The sequence below is a fragment of the Rhinoderma darwinii genome, unplaced genomic scaffold (genome assembly GCF_050947455.1).
Source record: "Rhinoderma darwinii isolate aRhiDar2 unplaced genomic scaffold, aRhiDar2.hap1 Scaffold_978, whole genome shotgun sequence".
NCBI classification, from domain to species: Eukaryota; Metazoa; Chordata; class Amphibia; order Anura; family Rhinodermatidae; genus Rhinoderma; species Rhinoderma darwinii.
The window spans coordinates 66,006-84,879 of NW_027464552.1; the positions used below are offsets into that span (position 1 = coordinate 66,006).

General features: G+C 47.1%; 6 non-coding genes across 6 annotated transcripts; all 6 read right to left on the bottom strand.

Annotated features, from left to right (window-relative positions):
* Window positions 1-4,408: 4,408 nt before the first annotated feature.
* On the bottom strand, window positions 4,409-4,599 carry LOC142734398 (U2 spliceosomal RNA). The gene has a single exon (XR_012880359.1). It is a non-coding gene; the product is annotated as a U2 spliceosomal RNA (small nuclear RNA).
* Window positions 4,600-5,937: 1,338 nt separating this feature from the next.
* LOC142734399 (U2 spliceosomal RNA) lies at window positions 5,938-6,128 on the bottom strand. The gene has a single exon (XR_012880360.1). It is a non-coding gene; the product is annotated as a U2 spliceosomal RNA (small nuclear RNA).
* A 1,328-nt stretch (window positions 6,129-7,456) lies between these two features.
* Window positions 7,457-7,647, bottom strand: LOC142734400 (U2 spliceosomal RNA). The gene has a single exon (XR_012880361.1). It is a non-coding gene; the product is annotated as a U2 spliceosomal RNA (small nuclear RNA).
* A 1,346-nt stretch (window positions 7,648-8,993) lies between these two features.
* On the bottom strand, window positions 8,994-9,184 carry LOC142734402 (U2 spliceosomal RNA). Its single transcript, XR_012880362.1, has one exon. It is a non-coding gene; the product is annotated as a U2 spliceosomal RNA (small nuclear RNA).
* A 1,340-nt stretch (window positions 9,185-10,524) lies between these two features.
* Window positions 10,525-10,715, bottom strand: LOC142734403 (U2 spliceosomal RNA). The gene has a single exon (XR_012880363.1). It is a non-coding gene; the product is annotated as a U2 spliceosomal RNA (small nuclear RNA).
* Window positions 10,716-12,059: 1,344 nt separating this feature from the next.
* On the bottom strand, window positions 12,060-12,256 carry LOC142734430 (U2 spliceosomal RNA). Its single transcript, XR_012880384.1, has one exon. It is a non-coding gene; the product is annotated as a U2 spliceosomal RNA (small nuclear RNA).
* Window positions 12,257-18,874: the final 6,618 nt, after the last annotated feature.

Here is an 18,874-nt window from a genome sequence, read left to right on the forward strand (position 1 = left end):
CGAGGTGCTTTACATGTGAATTAAAAATTATTTGTTTCCCTTTCTCTTCTATGGCATATTTTATTTCAGCTTTAAGATTTAAGATATCATCATCAACATCCATACCAATCTCCTTCAATTTAAAAAGTACATGTAAACGTTTATTAAGAACATAAAACCATTGTTTTTTCTCTTTTGCTTTCTTCTTACCTGCTCGAATAAAAAAAGCTCTGATTTTGGGTTTAATGCCCTCCCACCAGTGTAGCATAGGCTGACTGGGCGCTCTATGGGACTGCCAACACTGGTAGGTCCGCACAAACTCCTCTTTAATGATGGGGTCCTCCAGGAGTGTGGTGTTTAGTCTCCAGGGACCCCTACAAGCTTTTTGCTCTCCCTCTAGCTCCAGGTGCACTGAAAGGAGCTTGTGATCAGATAAAATATTTGTTAAAAGCAAACATTTTTTGGGAATAAAACTATTAGAAGTGAAAATAAAATCAATTCTGGAGCTCACTCTTCCATTGGACCAGGTGGGGCCTGGGTCCGCAGGCAAGAGTTCCCTCCAGCAATCTTTCAATTTAAAATCACCAATAAAATTCTTGAGCAGGTAAGAAGTACGGTCAATTTTTCGATTAAAATCCCCACCCTGCCGGTGTTCTCCATCTCGCACACAGTTAAAATCACCACCCACCAGCAGGGGGGTAGACCCAACACAAAACAATGGTAAAATCTCTAATAGTTCTGCCCTCTCCTGTTTGGTAGGAGGGGCATAAACGTTTAAAACACGAATTAAAATTCCATTAAAAAGCAAATGTATTAAAATAGCTCTGCCGGGCATGATTTCAGTCACTGTTTGGATGGAGATAAAACGACCTCGGCAGAGCAATCCAACCCCCGCAGAGCGACAGTCATTTCCACCAGACCAGACTGAGGGGCCTAGTTTCCAGTCCATCTTTAAATCTTGATATTCCAAGTCATTAGGGATTCCACATTCTTGAAGCAGGCAAAGGTCAAAGTCCACAGTCTCTAAAAATGAAAATAAAGCAGTCCTGCGGACAGGGCTCTTTAGGGACCTCACATTTAGTGAGGCGACTTTGATAGGAACCAACATAGTCTTAGTTGAGGTCAGGGTCCGAACCAGAAGAGTCGTACTCGGAGATCAGCTGCGAGTCTGGACCCCCTTTTTGAGGGGTCAATAAATCTTGGATGTTGGTAGGGTCAGAGCCAGATACGTGGGCGGCTCCAACCCCCACACTGCTCTCATCCGAACTCCGATAGGCAGCTTTCCTCCGAACTCCGGACTCCTCTTCCTCTCGCTGTCTCTTTGCAGAATGGCTCCTATCCATCTCCTCGAAGTCGCTCTCACCCATCTCTGGCCCCTGGCTGAAGATATCGCTGATGTCCTTCCTGGGCAGCTGCACAGGGGCCTGTGAGGTCCCATCACTCTTGGCAACCTTTGCCTGCTTACGGGGAGCCTTCATCGCAAGCCCCTCCACAACCGCAGTGGAGGAACTTTGCTCCGACCCCCCCGTTGACCGGAAATGGTCAAAACGAGGCTCCAATCCAGCATATTTTAGGGTTTTCTTAATGGAGCCCTCGTCTGACACAGAGTGTCTCCGCTCCATGCCCACACTCTTGGGACAGGCGTCAGGTCCTACTGCAGAACCTACGGAGCCACGACGCCTGTCGCTAACCACTGCCTCAACAGGGTCCACTGCAGGCGGAGCAGAGGACCTGTTTGCAGAGGTGCCGGTCAACTTATGTCCAGCAGAGTCAGAATTCCTCCTGCTCTGCCTGGACCCGGTGGAATCCCTATGGCCGTCCCTCGAGGCTGACATCGGTGGGCCCCCCGATGGAGCTGTGAAGGACTTTGGCCTGGACCCCTCAGTCGTCAATGCTCGTTTTGGGGCATTACCAGCGGCGTCTGCACATGTTGCAAACTGCCGCTCTGGCCCTGGTCTGGGTGGCCCAGATTTCGCTCTGCGGGGGCAATCTTTAAAAGCATGCCCAGTCATGCCGCACAGATTGCACAACACCTCGGAACTGCATTTTGCCGCTACGTGTCCAACCTGGCCACACCTGTTACACTGCACCACATGGGGCCGGTCACAATGTTCTCTGGTGTGGCCATATCTCAAGCAGTTCCGGCAGGCTATTGGCATCTGGGGGTAAAATAGGAATCCTCGATTCTTCCCAATGGCAAAGTTCTGGGGTGGGTGATGTAAGCCTCCAATGCCATTGGGATCCTGGCGGAACTTCACCCAATATTTCCTTTTGCCATTCCAGAAGCTCTGGGTGTTCAAGATTTTATGTGAGAAGCGGACCTCCCTGCAGTAACGACTGAGGAAGGTTTCAATGTCACACTCTGAGACAAATGGACTGAACATGCACATCACGAGCGGGACTTCTTCCTCCCCGTAGAGGAATAAAAAGTTCAGTCCATTTAGCCGCTCCTCACTCTGGTCCGCATCAGACAATCTTTTGTGCATGTTGTCGCAACATGCCGCGGCCGTAAAGGATACGGTGTACCGACCGCGGCTTTCCTGGTCGTTGAGACACAGGATGTCCGCCCGCTTGAGCCCCAGGAAGTCCAGCAGAATCACCTCCACAATGAAGCGAAGGTTCTTCCGCTGGCGATGGCCTTCTTCCACCTCGATGCGGACGGACTGGCGCAACCGGGTGTCCCCGGATGCAAATCCAAATGTATATGGCATTTTCAGTGCCTGGGGGCTAAGCCTGTCCCTTATAGCAGCAAGGGCTCAGATTCCACAATTAAGTGGAACCCTCCCCCAAGGCCAAGGATTAGGGTACCCCAGACACCTACGAAGCCCGATAAACGCCCTCGGAACGCTCTTAGAAAAACGCCTCAAGGCCGGTTGACCTCTTGGGTAAGGCGCGATCGCAACTCGTTGTCCGGGGGCTAAGCCCACTCCCCAAATAGCAGCAAGGGGGTGAAGTCTCTCTGTGAAAAGAGACGATCCCCCAAGGCCAAGGAGCAGGGTACCCCGGACACCTCCCAACAAAACCAGATGCAGAAATACTACACCTGATCTTGCCAAAAGGCCGAGAAGCGATAACCCGAGCGGCCCTTGCCTTGCCCGAGCCTGTCCCATACTGCTGTTCACCCCTTGCAGCGATTGATTCAGCCTACTCCTAGGCAATTCCATGGGGCCCTGCAGGCTCACACACATTTACAGCTACTAAGCGGGAGGGAGGTGAATAAAGGCCGGAGAGGAAGCTACACAGGATTTGCTTCTTTTGCTTGCACCACAATGCAGTGCTGAAAGAGGAGGAATCTACATAAAAACGCCTTCCTGGCAACGCCCAAATGCCCTCCTGCCATGCAGATAAACACTGGCAGCGGCAGCAAGTGCATGCCCACAGCCACCCCTTGTTCCTTCACACCTTGTATCAGCTGTAATCCAGTCCAGTCCAGTCCAGTGCTGCCTGCTGAGCAGCACTGACCAACACTGCCTGGGCCCAGGCTTTTATCTATCTCTGAGGCAGGCCCCATTATGATGTCAGAAAGCTGGCTCTGGAATCCTGAGGGCTCCACTATGACACGTGCAAAGTTCCGTCTGAACTTTATATAAGACGGTGCGGCTCAGTCAGTCACTCAGTGTTGCCTGAGAGGGCAACACTGCAACAGCCGGCCGCCAGGCTGTCTTTTTTTTGCACATTTATTTGCCTCCAGGAGGCCACAAGAGGGAGACAAGGGACTGCAAAATGGAAAATAGGCATCCACCAACTTTACAGACAACTTCTCTTTGCTCCTACAACCTCCATCCTTGCACAGTTTGTTATTCTTCCAGGTAACATAGTAACAAATCCAAATTGCTGCTCTCTTTGTAGGCAAGCAAGGGTTTGTTGCAACTGCAATTCTTACTTCTTCTTGGAAATGTAGGGACGACAGTACATTCCATCACATCCATCTAGTGTACACAGGTAGGTCCATTGTGGCGGGCGGGCTGCTTTAATGGCTGTTTGCTGTTCCCCCTACTCCACTCCACTATTTGACTGTGGTGCTGCATCAATCAATCAGTGGCTGGCTCAGGTGCAGCTCTTTAACCTACCTAAAAGGGAGGGCGGAGAGAAGACAAGGAAGGTGAATGAGCTGTTCCAATGTGAAATGCCGGAAACACAGAAACACAGAAGACACACACACACACACACACACACACACACACACACACACACACACACACACACACACACACACACACACACACACACACACACACACACAAGAGGTGGCAATGTATTAATTAATTGCATTTAATAAATGAGCTCATTATCACACATGACTGTACAAATGCATTGTCCAACAGGTGTTGAAATAATGGGATTAAAAGGGGAGATCCCATCAGAAAGACAAAAACAATAGCAAACACAAATAGCACTTTTGGAATCTGATTTTAGTCAACACATAAGGGAAGGGTGCACCGGTCCTGGAAATACTGCAATACCAGGTCAATGCGTGGAGTGGACAGAGCAAGCTCTATTTCCATCTCCCTGTTCTAAAAATCCATTTAATATATGGTCCCCAGATAGGGGACGTATCAGATATTAAACTGATAAGAACAGATACTACACTTGATCTTAGCCAAAAGGCCGAGAAGCGATAACCCGAGCGGCCCTTGCCTTGCCCGAGCCTGTCCCATACTGCTGTTCACCCCTTGCAGCGATTGATTCAGCCTACTCCTAGGCAATTCCATGGGGCCCTGCAGGCTCACACACATTTACAGCTACTAAGCGGGAGGGAGGTGAATAAAGGCCGGAGAGGAAGCTACACAGGATTTGCTTCTTTTGCTTGCACCACAATGCAGTGCTGAAAGAGGAGGAATCTACATAAAAACGCCTTCCTGGCAACGCCCAAATGCCCTCCTGCCATGCAGATAAACACTGGCAGCGGCAGCAAGTGCATGCCCACAGCCACCCCTTGTTCCTTCACACCTTGTATCAGCTGTAATCCAGTCCAGTCCAGTCCAGTGCTGCCTGCTGAGCAGCACTGACCAACACTGCCTGGGCCCAGGCTTTTATCTATCTCTGAGGCAGGCCCCATTATGATGTCAGAAAGCTGGCTCTGGAATCCTGAGGGCTCCACTATGACACGTGCAAAGTTCCGTCTGAACTTTATATAAGACGGTGCGGCTCAGTCAGTCACTCAGTGTTGCCTGAGAGGGCAACACTGCAACAGCCGGCCGCCAGGCTGTCTTTTTTTTGCACATTTATTTGCCTCCAGGAGGCCACAAGAGGGAGACAAGGGACTGCAAAATGGAAAATAGGCATCCACCAACTTTACAGACAACTTCTCTTTGCTCCTACAACCTCCATCCTTGCACAGTTTGTTATTCTTCCAGGTAACATAGTAACAAATCCAAATTGCTGCTCTCTTTGTAGGCAAGCAAGGGTTTGTTGCAACTGCAATTCTTACTTCTTCTTGGAAATGTAGGGACGACAGTACATTCCATCACATCCATCTAGTGTACACAGGTAGGTCCATTGTGGCGGGCGGGCTGCTTTAATGGCTGTTTGCTGTTCCCCCTACTCCACTCCACTATTTGACTGTGGTGCTGCATCAATCAATCAGTGGCTGGCTCAGGTGCAGCTCTTTAACCTACCTAAAAGGGAGGGCGGAGAGAAGACAAGGAAGGTGAATGAGCTGTTCCAATGTGAAATGCCGGAAACACAGAAACACAGAAGACACACACACACACACACACACACACACACACACACACACACACACACACACACACACACACACACACACAACAAGAGGTGGCAATGTATTAATTAATTGCATTTAATAAATGAGCTCATTATCACACATGACTGTACAAATGCATTGTCCAACAGGTGTTGAAATAATGGGATTAAAAGGGGAGATCCCATCAGAAAGACAAAAACAATAGCAAACACAAATAGCACTTTTGGTCTGATTTTAGTCAACACATAAGGGAAGGGTGCACCGGTCCTGGAAATACTGCAATACCAGGTCAATGCGTGGAGTGGACAGAGCAAGCTCTATTTCCATCTCCCTGTTCTAAAAATCCATTTAATATATGGTCCCCAGATAGGGGACGTATCAGATATTAAACTGATAAGAACAGATACTACACTTGATCTTAGCCAAAAGGCCGAGAAGCGATAACCCGAGCGGCCCTTGCCTTGCCCGAGCCTGTCCCATACTGCTGTTCACCCCTTGCAGCGATTGATTCAGCCTACTCCTAGGCAATTCCATGGGGCCCTGCAGGCTCACACACATTTACAGCTACTAAGCGGGAGGGAGGTGAATAAAGGCCGGAGAGGAAGCTACACAGGATTTGCTTCTTTTGCTTGCACCACAATGCAGTGCTGAAAGAGGAGGAATCTACATAAAAACGCCTTCCTGGCAACGCCCAAATGCCCTCCTGCCATGCAGATAAACACTGGCAGCGGCAGCAAGTGCATGCCCACAGCCACCCCTTGTTCCTTCACACCTTGTATCAGCTGTAATCCAGTCCAGTCCAGTCCAGTGCTGCCTGCTGAGCAGCACTGACCAACACTGCCTGGGCCCAGGCTTTTATCTATCTCTGAGGCAGGCCCCATTATGATGTCAGAAAGCTGGCTCTGGAATCCTGAGGGCTCCACTATGACACGTGCAAAGTTCCGTCTGAACTTTATATAAGACGGTGCGGCTCAGTCAGTCACTCAGTGTTGCCTGAGAGGGCAACACTGCAACAGCCGGCCGCCAGGCTGTCTTTTTTTTGCACATTTATTTGCCTCCAGGAGGCCACAAGAGGGAGACAAGGGACTGCAAAATGGAAAATAGGCATCCACCAACTTTACAGACAACTTCTCTTTGCTCCTACAACCTCCATCCTTGCACAGTTTGTTATTCTTCCAGGTAACATAGTAACAAATCCAAATTGCTGCTCTCTTTGTAGGCAAGCAAGGGTTTGTTGCAACTGCAATTCTTACTTCTTCTTGGAAATGTAGGGACGACAGTACATTCCATCACATCCATCTAGTGTACACAGGTAGGTCCATTGTGGCGGGCGGGCTGCTTTAATGGCTGTTTGCTGTTCCCCCTACTCCACTCCACTATTTGACTGTGGTGCTGCATCAATCAATCAGTGGCTGGCTCAGGTGCAGCTCTTTAACCTACCTAAAAGGGAGGGCGGAGAGAAGACAAGGAAGGTGAATGAGCTGTTCCAATGTGAAATGCCGGAAACACAGAAACACAGAAGACACACACACACACACACACACACACACACACACACACACACACACACACACACACACAACAAGAGGTGGCAATGTATTAATTAATTGCATTTAATAAATGAGCTCATTATCACACATGACTGTACAAATGCATTGTCCAACAGGTGTTGAAATAATGGGATTAAAAGGGGAGATCCCATCAGAAAGACAAAAACAATAGCAAACACAAATAGCACTTTTGGAATCTGATTTTAGTCAACACATAAGGGAAGGGTGCACCGGTCCTGGAAATACTGCAATACCAGGTCAATGCGTGGAGTGGACAGAGCAAGCTCTATTTCCATCTCCCTGTTCTAAAAATCCATTTAATATATGGTCCCCAGATAGGGGACGTATCAGATATTAAACTGATAAGAACAGATACTACACTTGATCTTAGCCAAAAGGCCGAGAAGCGATAACCCGAGCGGCCCTTGCCTTGCCCGAGCCTGTCCCATACTGCTGTTCACCCCTTGCAGCGATTGATTCAGCCTACTCCTAGGCAATTCCATGGGGCCCTGCAGGCTCACACACATTTACAGCTACTAAGCGGGAGGGAGGTGAATAAAGGCCGGAGAGGAAGCTACACAGGATTTGCTTCTTTTGCTTGCACCACAATGCAGTGCTGAAAGAGGAGGAATCTACATAAAAACGCCTTCCTGGCAACGCCCAAATGCCCTCCTGCCATGCAGATAAACACTGGCAGCGGCAGCAAGTGCATGCCCACAGCCACCCCTTGTTCCTTCACACCTTGTATCAGCTGTAATCCAGTCCAGTCCAGTCCAGTGCTGCCTGCTGAGCAGCACTGACCAACACTGCCTGGGCCCAGGCTTTTATCTATCTCTGAGGCAGGCCCCATTATGATGTCAGAAAGCTGGCTCTGGAATCCTGAGGGCTCCACTATGACACGTGCAAAGTTCCGTCTGAACTTTATATAAGACGGTGCGGCTCAGTCAGTCACTCAGTGTTGCCTGAGAGGGCAACACTGCAACAGCCGGCCGCCAGGCTGTCTTTTTTTTGCACATTTATTTGCCTCCAGGAGGCCACAAGAGGGAGACAAGGGACTGCAAAATGGAAAATAGGCATCCACCAACTTTACAGACAACTTCTCTTTGCTCCTACAACCTCCATCCTTGCACAGTTTGTTATTCTTCCAGGTAACATAGTAACAAATCCAAATTGCTGCTCTCTTTGTAGGCAAGCAAGGGTTTGTTGCAACTGCAATTCTTACTTCTTCTTGGAAATGTAGGGACGACAGTACATTCCATCACATCCATCTAGTGTACACAGGTAGGTCCATTGTGGCGGGCGGGCTGCTTTAATGGCTGTTTGCTGTTCCCCCTACTCCACTCCACTATTTGACTGTGGTGCTGCATCAATCAATCAGTGGCTGGCTCAGGTGCAGCTCTTTAACCTACCTAAAAGGGAGGGCGGAGAGAAGACAAGGAAGGTGAATGAGCTGTTCCAATGTGAAATGCCGGAAACACAGAAACACAGAAGACACACACACACACACACACACACACACACACACACACACACACACACACACACACACACACACACACACACACACAACAAGAGGTGGCAATGTATTAATTAATTGCATTTAATAAATGAGCTCATTATCACACATGACTGTACAAATGCATTGTCCAACAGGTGTTGAAATAATGGGATTAAAAGGGGAGATCCCATCAGAAAGACAAAAACAATAGCAAACACAAATAGCACTTTTGGAATCTGATTTTAGTCAACACATAAGGGAAGGGTGCACCGGTCCTGGAAATACTGCAATACCAGGTCAATGCGTGGAGTGGACAGAGCAAGCTCTATTTCCATCTCCCTGTTCTAAAAATCCATTTAATATATGGTCCCCAGATAGGGGACGTATCAGATATTAAACTGATAAGAACAGATACTACACTTGATCTTAGCCAAAAGGCCGAGAAGCGATAACCCGAGCGGCCCTTGCCTTGCCCGAGCCTGTCCCATACTGCTGTTCACCCCTTGCAGCGATTGATTCAGCCTACTCCTAGGCAATTCCATGGGGCCCTGCAGGCTCACACACATTTACAGCTACTAAGCGGGAGGGAGGTGAATAAAGGCCGGAGAGGAAGCTACACAGGATTTGCTTCTTTTGCTTGCACCACAATGCAGTGCTGAAAGAGGAGGAATCTACATAAAAACGCCTTCCTGGCAACGCCCAAATGCCCTCCTGCCATGCAGATAAACACTGGCAGCGGCAGCAAGTGCATGCCCACAGCCACCCCTTGTTCCTTCACACCTTGTATCAGCTGTAATCCAGTCCAGTCCAGTCCAGTGCTGCCTGCTGAGCAGCACTGACCAACACTGCCTGGGCCCAGGCTTTTATCTATCTCTGAGGCAGGCCCCATTATGATGTCAGAAAGCTGGCTCTGGAATCCTGAGGGCTCCACTATGACACGTGCAAAGTTCCGTCTGAACTTTATATAAGACGGTGCGGCTCAGTCAGTCACTCAGTGTTGCCTGAGAGGGCAACACTGCAACAGCCGGCCGCCAGGCTGTCTTTTTTTTGCACATTTATTTGCCTCCAGGAGGCCACAAGAGGGAGACAAGGGACTGCAAAATGGAAAATAGGCATCCACCAACTTTACAGACAACTTCTCTTTGCTCCTACAACCTCCATCCTTGCACAGTTTGTTATTCTTCCAGGTAACATAGTAACAAATCCAAATTGCTGCTCTCTTTGTAGGCAAGCAAGGGTTTGTTGCAACTGCAATTCTTACTTCTTCTTGGAAATGTAGGGACGACAGTACATTCCATCACATCCATCTAGTGTACACAGGTAGGTCCATTGTGGCGGGCGGGCTGCTTTAATGGCTGTTTGCTGTTCCCCCTACTCCACTCCACTATTTGACTGTGGTGCTGCATCAATCAATCAGTGGCTGGCTCAGGTGCAGCTCTTTAACCTACCTAAAAGGGAGGGCGGAGAGAAGACAAGGAAGGTGAATGAGCTGTTCCAATGTGAAATGCCGGAAACACAGAAACACAGAAGACACACACACACACACACACACACACACACACACACACACACACACACACACACACACACACACACACACAACAAGAGGTGGCAATGTATTAATTAATTGCATTTAATAAATGAGCTCATTATCACACATGACTGTACAAATGCATTGTCCAACAGGTGTTGAAATAATGGGATTAAAAGGGGAGATCCCATCAGAAAGACAAAAACAATAGCAAACACAAATAGCACTTTTGGAATCTGATTTTAGTCAACACATAAGGGAAGGGTGCACCGGTCCTGGAAATACTGCAATACCAGGTCAATGCGTGGAGTGGACAGAGCAAGCTCTATTTCCATCTCCCTGTTCTAAAAATCCATTTAATATATGGTCCCCAGATAGGGGACGTATCAGATATTAAACTGATAAGAACAGATACTACACTTGATCTTAGCCAAAAGGCCGAGAAGCGATAACCCGAGCGGCCCTTGCCTTGCCCGAGCCTGTCCCATACTGCTGTTCACCCCTTGCAGCGATTGATTCAGCCTACTCCTAGGCAATTCCATGGGGCCCTGCAGGCTCACACACATTTACAGCTACTAAGCGGGAGGGAGGTGAATAAAGGCCGGAGAGGAAGCTACACAGGATTTGCTTCTTTTGCTTGCACCACAATGCAGTGCTGAAAGAGGAGGAATCTACATAAAAACGCCTTCCTGGCAACGCCCAAATGCCCTCCTGCCATGCAGATAAACACTGGCAGCGGCAGCAAGTGCATGCCCACAGCCACCCCTTGTTCCTTCACACCTTGTATCAGCTGTAATCCAGTCCAGTCCAGTCCAGTGCTGCCTGCTGAGCAGCACTGACCAACACTGCCTGGGCCCAGGCTTTTATCTATCTCTGAGGCAGGCCCCATTATGATGTCAGAAAGCTGGCTCTGGAATCCTGAGGGCTCCACTATGACACGTGCAAAGTTCCGTCTGAACTTTATATAAGACGGTGCGGCTCAGTCAGTCACTCAGTGTTGCCTGAGAGGGCAACACTGCAACAGCCGGCCGCCAGGCTGTCTTTTTTTTGCACATTTATTTGCCTCCAGGAGGCCACAAGAGGGAGACAAGGGACTGCAAAATGGAAAATAGGCATCCACCAACTTTACAGACAACTTCTCTTTGCTCCTACAACCTCCATCCTTGCACAGTTTGTTATTCTTCCAGGTAACATAGTAACAAATCCAAATTGCTGCTCTCTTTGTAGGCAAGCAAGGGTTTGTTGCAACTGCAATTCTTACTTCTTCTTGGAAATGTAGGGACGACAGTACATTCCATCACATCCATCTAGTGTACACAGGTAGGTCCATTGTGGCGGGCGGGCTGCTTTAATGGCTGTTTGCTGTTCCCCCTACTCCACTCCACTATTTGACTGTGGTGCTGCATCAATCAATCAGTGGCTGGCTCAGGTGCAGCTCTTTAACCTACCTAAAAGGGAGGGCGGAGAGAAGACAAGGAAGGTGAATGAGCTGTTCCAATGTGAAATGCCGGAAACACAGAAACACAGAAGACACACACACACACACACACACACACACACACACACACACACACACACACACACACACACACACACACACACACAACAAGAGGTGGCAATGTATTAATTAATTGCATTTAATAAATGAGCTCATTATCACACATGACTGTACAAATGCATTGTCCAACAGGTGTTGAAATAATGGGATTAAAAGGGGAGATCCCATCAGAAAGACAAAAACAATAGCAAACACAAATAGCACTTTTGGAATCTGATTTTAGTCAACACATAAGGGAAGGGTGCACCGGTCCTGGAAATACTGCAATACCAGGTCAATGCGTGGAGTGGACAGAGCAAGCTCTATTTCCATCTCCCTGTTCTAAAAATCCATTTAATATATGGTCCCCAGATAGGGGACGTATCAGATATTAAACTGATAAGAACAGATTTTTTTTTTCAGTTGGCTACCCCCTCGCGGGGGTGTCAATGATTTATTACTTAAAATTCAAAAACATTTACAATAAATTACAGCTTTTTTACAATGAATTACAGTAATAAAATCAATTTACATAAAAACACATAAAAGGGGACATGGTGGCAAATTCTTATATATTGGAGTTCCATTCTTTTACAAACCATTTATTTGAAAGGGTGGCATTTCTTTTTTTATCTAATAAATAATAAATGTACATCTCGCTAAAACAAAGACCTAAAACATCGTCAACAGATAAAACATCGTGCTTAAAAATCAGGATGTTCCTGGCCTTCCACAGAGCTTCTTTTACGCAGTTCATCGTCTTCCATGCAATAGTCTTTTGGTTCGCGGTTGGGCATCCAAAGAGTCCATATAAAATCATTTCGTAACTCAAGTCCTTTAGGTCTGCCATCTTCTTCATTAGAGGGAATATCTTTATCCAAATATGTTTAGTAAAATCGCAACTCCAAAAAATATGACGCACGGTCTCCTCAGCCTGGCAGCCTTCCCTCGGACAGATAGCAGACCTCGTGAATCCTCTCCTGAATTGGAATGCCCGGCATGGAAGACATTGATGAACGCAGCTCCAGGCCAGGTCCATCTGTGTATTAAAAAGATAAAACACATTAACCATTTTGAAGATAAAAGCACAGCGTTCATTATTAAAATTTTCAATATTAGTGACGACTTCATTTCCTCTTATGTCTTTTATAAGTTTCTTACTGTTTATCATGTCATTAAAATTTTTCCCTTTAAAATTAAACAAGGCCACTATTTTCTCTAAAATCACGTAATTTGCTGGTAGATTAAAAGCATAAGGTGAGGTTAAAACAATTTCAAACCACCCCATCCTTCGCATAAAAAACCCAGTATTAAAACGTAGAAAATAAGACCAATGATGTTGTTTAAAAAGAGAATTAAGACAGAAACAAAAGTACTTGATTAAAAGAAACCTATTAAAATCTGGAAAGTCTTTGCCACCCTTTGGTTTGATTTTCATTACCGTCTCACGTTTAAGTTTCTCCATTCTGGAACTCCAAAAGAAGGTAAAACAAGCTTTAGTAATTTTTCTTAATAAAACCGTGGGAGGAGGGAAAACCATGCTTAAGTATAAAAGCAAAGGTAAAATTATCATTTTAATTATTAAAATTTTTCCCTCCATGGTAAGCTTCCTCATGTTCCACATGCATATTTTTTGATTTACCTTCTGCGCCACCATGTCCCAACTGATAAAACCATTGTCGTACTCACTGAAGGAGACACCTAAAATTTTAATATTATCAGACACAGGAACCGGTATATCTCTGAGAGCCATGCTTCCTATGTTTAAAATATTACTCTTGCTGAAGTTTACCTTAAAACCGGAAGCACAGCAATAAAACTCGATTTGCCTAAGGGTTCTCTGAAGCGACAGGGCGTCCCTACATAAAACCGCCACATCATCCATGTACCCCACTGCTTTGGCCTCTACGCCGCCTCCCCCGGGCAGGGGGACTCCACGGATACACTTATCGCGGCGAATTGCGCATAACAGAGGCTCCAATGCACATATAAAAAGCAGTGGGGACAAGGGACACCCCTGCTTCACCCCAGAGTTTAAAAATATGTCCTGTGTCTTAAAACCATTCACTAAAATTTTGCTGGTGCATTCTCTGTAAAAGGCTTTAATAGATAATAAAAAACCTTCTGGTATACCCATACGTTCTAAAACCTTAAAAAGATAAAAATGAGAGACACGGTCGAACGCCTTCTCAAAGTCTATAGATAAAATGGCTAATTTAACTTTTCTAGACCTCGTGTCCTCAATCACGTCTTTTATTAGGTTTAAATTATCCCAGATGCTGCGGCCTGGCACCCCACACACCTGGTCAGAGTGTATAATGTGGGGTATTATGGCTTTTAATCTATTTGCACATATTTTAGCCATAATTTTATAGTCGCTATTTAGAAGGGTTATTGGTCTCCAATTCTTTAAAACTGCGATGTCACCCGTCTTATACAGCAGGGAGACCTCACCCTTCCGCCAGGACTTAGGCAGCATCTTGGAATTAAAAACATCAGAAAAAAGGTTAAAAAGATCCTCTTTTAAAATGTCATAAAATTTTACATAAAACTCACTGGGTATACCGTCCGGTCCGGGAACTTTCCCTGTTTTAAAACTTTTGACAGTTTCTAAAACCTCCTGCTCCGTCAGCTCCTGTAATAAAAAATTCTGGGAGACAGGGTCTAAAACAGTAGTAATCTCCTTCAGTGAGTCACGCATAAAATTATGATCCACAGTCTTAACATTAAAAAGGTCAGTGTAAAACTCATGAACTTTACTTAAAAGACCCTGTACATCTGACACCCCTTCTATATTTTTGATAATTGCCTTTTTGTTATTTATTTTCTTAAAAAAGTACCTGGAGCAGGTCTCGTTCTCCTCCACATGTTGTATTTTTGAACGGAATATAATCTCTTTACCTTTCTGCTCCAGGCACTGGGCTATCTCCTTTTTCAAATTGGTGATGTCATCTTTAACGTCTATGTCATGATCTTGCATTTTGTACAGGGTCTGCAGACGGGTATTGAGAATTTTAAAAAAAGCGTATTTCTCTTTGGCTTTCGCCACGCTTTTCTTAATAAAAAAATCTTTAATTTTCTTTTTCATTTTCTCCCACCATGCACTGATGGGAGTACGTGTATCTCTTACCCGCCTGCTTTCTTGGTAAAATTCAATAAAATCTGCTAAAACCTGTGGATCGTCTAAAAGGGAAACATTCATCTTCCAGGACTTTTTACATACAATATTATTAAGATCATGCTTTACTTTAAAAGATAAAAGCCTGTGATCTGAAAACACATTGGTTAAAACTTCACAATTAAAAGGCAGTAAATTTTCAGAACAAAAGATAAAATCAATCCTGGAGCTACAGGTGGCGTTGCTCCAGGTAACGCCGGCTTCCTCTGGACTGCTCCTGTTACATTCTTTGTATATGTCTTTTAATTTAAAATCAGTCACGATATCCTTGAGCAGTCCAGAGGTCTTGTCATAGTTCCTACTTGTACTGTTGGTAAGCCGGCGTTCTCCTCTCAGGATACAATTAAAATCACCTGCGAGGATAAAAGGCTCAGATGTGTTGATAAAAAGCGGTAAAATCTCCAGCATCCTCGCTCTTTCGTTCTTTTCTGGTGATCCGTAAAAATTTAAAAACTGCCACTTTACACCATCAATAAAAGCTTTAACCATTAAAATACGTCCTGGTAAGATTTCTTGAATAAAATCAATTAAAACGTTTCCCTTAAAAAGAATGGCGACCCCTGCTGATCTGGACTCGTTGGATCCAGACCAGACGGATGGACCATACTTCCAATCCTTTTTGTAATTTTCATATCTCATTGTATGGGGAATGCCGCACTCCTGCAGGAAAAATACAGAGGCTGCCAGGCAAGATAAAAAATTGAAGAGAGCAACCCTTCTCACTTTTGACTTGGCGCCCCTCACGTTGAGGGAGATTCCCATGAGCTCAGACATCGTGGAGAGTAAAAGCAAAATTCTGATTTTAAAATAATAAATAATAGGCGTACTTAAAATCAGATTGCTCCTCCACCAGCAATACCCGAAACCTCACTTGAACTCATGGCCCCGCCCTCATCCGACTCAACTGAAAAGAGGGACGAGGCAGGAGAAGAACTACTGTCGCTGAGAGCTGAGCCAGCAACACTCACCTCGTACACGGGGAGCCCAGACTCGCACAGCCTCACCTGGGTCTCTCTCGGTTGACCGACTGGGTCCATGTCTGGTGGGTCCCCCAAGGGCCCCGCCTCTCCCCCCTGGGCCCGTGAAGGCCGGTCTAGAGGGGGAGGTTGTGCGCATGGCGGGGTGTCCGATAATACGGAGGGAGCAGTGCCCGTCCTCCTCACCAGTGCAGGCGAGGAGGGGGTCCCAGGAGGAGCCACATCTTTCCGCACGGACGTATCCATCTGCTCCTCCCCTGTCTCCCTCCTACTGGCACGTTCTTGCTTCCCCTTTTTACGGGGACCCACCTGTACCCAGTCTTCTCCTTCCGAGTCGGTCTCTAGAGACCCAGGATTAGGAGCAGGCCCGGCACCGCCTGAGCAACCAGCCGTCTGGGATGCCACAGGTTCATCGATGGCCTGCTCCTTTTCTGCCTTCCTCTTGGCCTGCCGTTTTTCCTTCGCGCTGGGCTCATTTTTATCCCCTGAGGTCGCTGGCTGAGAGGCACCTGTTTTGGCTTCGGCTGGCCGTACCCTTGAAGCCCAGGTACCTCTCTGCTCTTTCGCCGCAACAGCTTGCTCTCCTCCTTGAGGACGGGACTGCTCTGCTGGTGGAGCACGTGGGGGCACCTCGGGTTGCTCATCTTCTTCGCCTCGGTACCTATGTGGACAAGCATAATAAAGATGACCAGTTTTTTGACAAAAATTGCATTTTTTCTCTTCTGTACATTCCCTCATTGTGTGTTGTTTACTTCCACAGTTCCTGCAGGTGACATCGCAGTTAAAACTGGTATGTCCATAGGTACCGCAGGCCCTGCAGAAGTTTGGCATTCCTGAGAAATAGAGGTCGCCATTCACATTCCCAAGTTTAAAACGAGCAGGTGGTAGCTTCGTTTCTTGGGTGGAGGGGTCCTTTATTAGCGTAACGATAAATTTCCATTTGACGGTCCACACACCGCACTCGTTCATAACTCTCCCCAGCAGCTTAACGTTCTTAAAGTATGCAGCAAGAAACGCCGCCACTTCCTGATCTTTCACGTATGGGGAATACATTTTAATCACTACGAGTTTGGTTACTTCAAAAGCGTGTTCAATTACCTGGACTCCCAAGGCCATGAGTTCACCTTGTTGCCTCTCAGCTTTTCCCATGGCATCACGGAGGATTCCTTCTCCCATAAAGGTCACGTCGTACACTCCACGCCTTGGGTAGTCCTGGATCGCCAAAATCTCGTTCTTGTGGACCGCCAACCGCTTTTCCAAAATATCGTGGACAAGGAACTTGAGACCACGAGGACCGCCTCCACCCTCTGCCAAGATAAATCTTGCAGTATTCCTCAACCGGGCGTATACCGGCACCGCATCAGGTCCGCCTGCCATTTGCGTGGCCAGGTCGGTACCGCACAGCTTGCGCTGCGCCCTTTGGCTTTAAGGAGACACACCAAAGGGCTGGGGGGGGATCGCAACTCGTTGCTCAGGACTAAGCCTCTCTCCCAAATAGCAGCACGGGGGTGAAGTCCAGGCGAACCTGGACGATCCCCCGAGGCCGAGAGAGAGGGTACCTGAGCACCTTCTGACTAAAAACCTCCTGTATAAATACACTTGGTCTTAGCCAAAAGGCCGAGAAGCGATAACCCGAGCGGCCCTTGCCTTGCCCGAGCCTGTCCCATACTGCTGTTCACCCCTTGCAGCGATTGATTCAGCCTACTCCTAGGCAATTCCATGGGGCCCTGCAGGCTCACACACATTTACAGCTACTAAGCGGGAGGGAGGTGAATAAAGGCCGGAGAGGAAGCTACACAGGATTTGCTTCTTTTGCTTGCACCACAATGCAGTGCTGAAAGAGGAGGAATCTACATAAAAACGCCTTCCTGGCAACGCCCAAATGCCCTCCTGCCATGCAGATAAACACTGGCAGCGGCAGCAAGTGCATGCCCACAGCCACCCCTTGTTCCTTCACACCTTGTATCAGCTGTAATCCAGTCCAGTCCAGTCCAGTGCTGCCTGCTGAGCAGCACTGACCAACACTGCCTGGGCCCAGGCTTTTATCTATCTCTGAGGCAGGCCCCATTATGATGTCAGAAAGCTGGCTCTGGAATCCTGAGGGCTCCACTATGACACGTGCAAAGTTCCGTCTGAACTTTATATAAGACGGTGCGGCTCAGTCAGTCACTCAGTGTTGCCTGAGAGGGCAACACTGCAACAGCCGGCCGCCAGGCTGTCTTTTTTTTGCACATTTATTTGCCTCCAGGAGGCCACAAGAGGGAGACAAGGGACTGCAAAATGGAAAATAGGCATCCACCAACTTTACAGACAACTTCTCTTTGCTCCTACAACCTCCATCCTTGCACAGTTTGTTATTCTTCCAGGTAACATAGTAACAAATCCAAATTGCTGCTCTCTTTGTAGGCAAGCAAGGGTTTGTTGCAACTGCAATTCTTACTTCTTCTTGGAAATGTAGGGACGACAGTACATTCCATCACATCCATCTAGTGTACACAGGTAGGTCCATTGTGGCGGGCGGGCTGCTTTAATGGCTGTTTGCTGTTCCCCCTACTCCACTCCACTATTTGACTGTGGTGCTGCATCAATCAATCAGTGGCTGGCTCAGGTGCAGCTCTTTAACCTACCTAAAAGGGAGGGCGGAGAGAAGACAAGGAAGGTGAATGAGCTGTTCCAATGTGAAATGCCGGAAACACAGAAACACAGAAGACACACACACACACACACACACACACACACACACACACACACACACACACACACACACACACACACACACACACACACACAACAAGAGGTGGCAATGTATTAATTAATTGCATTTAATAAATGAGCTCATTATCACACATGACTGTACAAATGCATTGTCCAACAGGTGTTGAAATAATGGGATTAAAAGGGGAGATCCCATCAGAAA